This window comes from Trematomus bernacchii, unplaced genomic scaffold (genome assembly GCF_902827165.1).
Source record: "Trematomus bernacchii unplaced genomic scaffold, fTreBer1.1, whole genome shotgun sequence".
Lineage (NCBI taxonomy): Eukaryota > Metazoa > Chordata > Actinopteri > Perciformes > Nototheniidae > Trematomus > Trematomus bernacchii.
The window spans coordinates 7640018-7645250 of record NW_022987869.1 but is presented as its reverse complement, the minus strand read 5'-3'; the positions used below and the strand labels follow the sequence as shown (position 1 = coordinate 7645250).

Below are 5233 nucleotides of genomic sequence, written 5' to 3'. Positions count from 1 at the left end.
GTCACCAGCGGACCCGGGTACAGGAGGGGTAATATGGTTCTTATTATACATCCATGGGTATTATGAGCGTTGTGGTTCAACGGTTCAACCGATCTGAATCGCTTTCTGAAGCAGTCACGTGGTATCGACAGGCAGCGAGGCTTCGTTTGTCATCGATGACGTCACTGGCCCAAAACGATACAAGCCTCGATACATGCTTCACAAAAAGCTTCGGGGATTACTCGACACACGCTCCGAAGCCTCGGCACAATACGTAACATCACTAACTACAAGTGAACATATATGTAAGTATTGATCATTTGTGTTGTTTGTGCTATACTATACGGTCTGTTTCTTTATTGTGTTAGTTAAGTGAGAAGTAAAGAAAAGCTGTGTTATGAAAGTTAGCTTTTGCTAACTTTAGATCCATAACAATGCAAGCTAGTAGCCTAATAGCAGGGACAGTTAGCTACAAAGCGAGCAGTGAGTGAGCCTTCAGACACCGGCGCACACACTCAAACGGACTCGTGTGCCTGTCTGACTCTACCAACAGGCTTTCATGATTCTGTTTAGATATGCAAGTATAAGCCATGATAGCTTATTTTATTAACACGCTAATTTGATATGAAAATCAATGGAGGCTGAGTTAACTTTGTAGGAAAACCTACCGTCCATGATGCCCCTGAGCTGTGTTTTATTTGTTAACTTCATTTTTTTCATTTCCTAAAACATTTATTTTCCTCTCATATTAACAGTGTGGATCATTGAGACAGCGTGGTGTCCAGAGGTCTTATCCCATGTTCCCACTTCCTCTGAGGGGACAGCACGGAGGGGGGGCATGAAGAGAGACCTGCACCATCTTCATCCACGCTGGCGTTGCTGTTATCACTTGCTCAGTGTCATTTCATTTGACCAAATGTCTTTACATATATGCAATAGATGTTATTATCATGTCCTTTTATTTAAAACATTCTTTGAGACTTCATCTTCTGGTTCAAATTTCAATAAATGTAATTTGTATAATCACTCTTTTGTCTTTATTCTACATGAAAATGTTAGAGATTCCATTCAAATCTGTTGATTATTCATATCTTCCTCAGGCTAGGAATAGTTGGCTATGTCGAATTTTTAATGTTAAATGTATATCATTTTCTCACAGGATATAGAATGAGACAACACAGTTTTTATCCATTGTGTATGAATGCTTCAGCTCTTCAGACCAACATAGTAAGATGTGAGCATGTTCCTAATTGTGTTGGTATGCAACCTAGGTCTGGTCTGTTTAATAAAGAAAATCTGCCACTTTTATATTGTAGAATTTGTTCAATTAAAGCAGTCTTTAATTGTTTGTCCTAAACATATGCTTTTGAAATGTAACATGTCTTTGAAAAAATAATAGTATACAGTTTATCACCTTTAGCTTGAAAATACATAGATGTGTATTTTTAATCTATAAAATAAATAGACAGACAGACACTTTATCAATCCCAAATTGGGAAACTATTTAACAGCAGCAGTGTGTTCAGGTATTAAAATATTTAAAGTTGGAATAAAGTATAAACTACACAACACAAGTATAATGCACAGCAATCCATAAGATAAGTCCGATATGTTCATGACAAATCCCCCGGTGACACCAACACTAACGTGGCCGAGTGGACTCCGGAGTTTTCTGCATGAGTTGCACTGTATGATCTGTGGTGTAGTGGGCTGTCACTCAAAAACTGAGTAGCCAATGGGGACGCACCCCTGAAAGTCCCGCCCACCTGGGAGGTTTGTGTCAGAATCTCAAACAAAAAGTGAAGGAGCGCAAAAGAGAGTGCCGCAGCGAAAGCAAAAGTCTGATCATTGAGAAAGAAGAAACAAGAACTGCAAACAAAAACCTATGTTAAAAAAAAGAAAAAATACTTATAGTTTACATGATTACACAAATGATTTGTTTGCAACTTATAGTTTTATTTTTTTAATTTATTTTATTTTGCTTGACTCAGTTTATTTTTTCTTTTAAATTCATAGTTTTGCTTTATTCTGAGAAAGTGTTGCTTTATCTTTATGATACAAAATTAATCCCATATTGGAAACAGGAAGAGTAAGTAGCGTCAAGGTGGAACCTTTGGCAGGTGAGCGGTGACACCTGGGTTATTTTAGGGGGGACACTTCCGCCCCCTCCTCAGAATCAACCGGATCCTGTGTATAGACCATTTGGGGCAGGGGAGAGAGGTCGGAGGCAGGATGGAGAGTTCAGGGGAGAGATGTCAGAGAGAGAGAGAGGGAGGGAGGGAGGAGAGAGGAGAGAGAGTTCAGCATCCTGACCACCTGGTGGAGGAAGCTGTTGCCCAGCCTGGAGGTGCGCGAGCTGAGGCTGAGGAACCTTCTTCCTGAAGGTAGGAGGCTGAAGAGGCTGTTGGAGGGGTGGGTGGAGTCACCCACAATGCTGAGTGCTTTGCGGGTGAGGCGGGTGTTATATATGTCCTGTAGTGAGGGGAGTGAGGCACCGATGATCCTCTGGGCAGAGTTCACTATGCGCTGCAGGCTCTTGCGGTCGGCGGCGGTGCAGCTTCCGAACCACAGCGTGATACAGCTGCTGAGGATGCTCTCGGTGGCGCCTCGGTTGAAGGACAGCATGATGGGGGGTGATGCTCCGGCTCGCTTGAGCTTCCGAATGAAGTACAGCTGCTGGGCTTTCCTCGCTAGTGCGGTGGTGTTGTTTTCCCAGGTGAGGTCATCAGTGATGGTCACCCCAAGGAATTTGGTGCTGGTCACCTGCGTCACAACATTTATTGTTGCTGTGATACCCAAGCTTTTGGGACCCGTAACACACGTATAGCTGTAATATTAGATATTCGAGCAACCGCCATAACACCGCTTCTCGACGTCCTAGAGACTCGGGGATGGTACCGTTGGATGCGGGGTACGTGGAAATGGGGGGGTACAATCTGAGCCTGAACCGAACGGAGCTTGTTAAAAAAAGATATGAATTAGTAGCAACATTTCACAATTCTCGTTCAAAGTCTAATAATATAGATATAAAATCAAGCATTTGAGTGAATTGATATTCATTGAAAATATTCCCTTATATACATAGTACACTGGTGTAAAGTTTCAGGGCCCCCGCTGCTACGGTTACCTCCTATAAAATAGTAATAATTAAAAAAAACTCCAATCAATTAAGCATTGTTCCAACCAACTTGTTACATTTGTAGGGTGATGAGACCTCCTGTGGTGAAACAGAGGAACTGCACTTAAATGACTTTGTGCTTTTAAACCGGTTTTAAATCGTTTCTTTCATTTTTAAAACACTTTCTGCCCTAGAAATGAGTTTTCATACACACACACACACACACACACACACGCAGCGGCTTGGCTCTCTGTTTGTTTATATACGTTTTAGCATGTTTACTTTCTAGCAGCAAGGTAGTAGCCTTTAATACAGGGGAGATTCCCAGTCGATCGCGAGATGTGTCTAACGATAAAACAGAATATTGTTGTTCTATTTTTAATGTCCTATAACATAATCTTCCTGTGCCAGAATAATGCACTTGAACGCATCAAAGCTTTGTGATTGGCCGGCGTGATCCCATGTGTCGGGGCGTGGCTGGTTGGCAGTGGGCACTAGTTAGCTGACGTTGTCCGTGTCAACAGGAGTGACAGTCCGCACACACACAAGACCGCAATTATGGCAGAAGCTAGGGCTGTGCGATTATGGCAAAAATCATAATCACGATTATTTTGGTTAATAATTGATATCACGATTATTAAATACGATTATTCATTGACTTTGAAAACATCCATTTATTGAACTTTAAAACAAATACAAATAATAATTTGAACAGTATCTTTTTAACTGTTGATTACCCTGAACGTATAATTCAACTGAAAAACCAATACAAAAAATAAATTAAGATACATTTATATTTACATTTAAATAAATAATATCAAAATAATAAATACCAATAAACAAGATCAACAAATATTTTGGAGCGCACTTCAACAAGCTACTAAACATATGTAAATATGATAAATACAAATAAATTAGATCCAATATGTTGCAGTGCACGGTCACAACCAAGCAAAGCAAAATAATCGTTTTTTACGATTATGTTGTTTTCTTAATTGTGGCAGGCCAAAATCGTAATTGCGATTAAAATACGATGAATTGCACAGCCCTAGCAGAAGCAAAAAAGCCCAAAATATATAATTTTCACTCCGAGTGGGAGGATGATTATTTTTGTATCTATTCCAATTCAAAGTCCATCTGTCTCATCTGCAATGCGAGCGTGGCTTTACCGAAGAAGGGTAATTTAGGAGCGGCATTTCAAAACAGCTACGAGACGGAATTCCCTCCTAATTCTGTCCTACGCTCCCAAAAGGTGAGGGACCTGAAAGGACAGCTAAATGCACAGCAGTCCATTTTCACCAGGCCCAACAACAAGAGCAAGGCTGCTACCATAGCATCTTATCGTGTCAGTCACGTTCTTGCCAAACACATGAAGTCTTTCAAAGACGGCAAAGTTGTGAAAGAAGCATTCCTGGAGGCTGCCGACGTGCTTTTTGGGGACAGTAAAAATAACAGTAGCATTTCAACAGGTTTTTGATATAATAAAAACTCAAGTTAGATACCGTTATTAATCAGCTGTAAGTTTTAGTTTGTTTGAACTTATTCATTATAATTATTGTACAAAATGGTATAATAATAATGCAAACTTAAATTGATTATAGTCTATTATCAATTCAGGTTAAGAAACTAGTGTTGCTTGCATCCTATTTTAAAGGCATTTCTTTTTATACTCTACTAAAATGCAACAAGAAAAGGGTTTGATTCTATTTGTCTTTTTGATTGCACTTTGGCAGCAGATTCCTGTGTAGCTTCAGATCTGAGTTGTCTTATTAGTAAGCCTAATTTATACTTTTGGAGCAACACTATTTTTATATAATGGCAAAGAAAGGGTTCAGAGTCTTTTCTTTTTTTCCTGTGTCATATGTGGCAGCACTGTTCAATGTTTCTTGAAAACATGACCCACTGTAGTATGTGACGTGTGAATAAACTCCAACTCTGTATCAACAACACTGTTGTGTAACTTCAGTTACATACTTGTATGTGTGTAGATTAGAAAGAGGTAAGATACATGATCAGCAGTATTTTATGAAGTATTAATCGTACAAAGGTCAGTTTTATACAAGTAGAAGTGTGTATTTTCCTGGTAGTACACTGTCAGTAATGGCTACGCCTCTCTATTTGGACTGGTAGATCTCG

General features: G+C 39.7%; 1 long non-coding RNA gene across 1 annotated transcript; it reads left to right on the top strand.

Annotated features, from left to right (window-relative positions):
• The first annotated feature begins 244 nt into the window (after nucleotides 1-244).
• On the top strand, nucleotides 245-1005 carry LOC117469249. Its single transcript, XR_004554572.1, has 2 exons — nucleotides 245-284; nucleotides 735-1005. It is a non-coding gene; the product is annotated as an uncharacterized LOC117469249 (long non-coding RNA).
• The last annotated feature ends 4228 nt before the right edge of the window (nucleotides 1006-5233 follow it).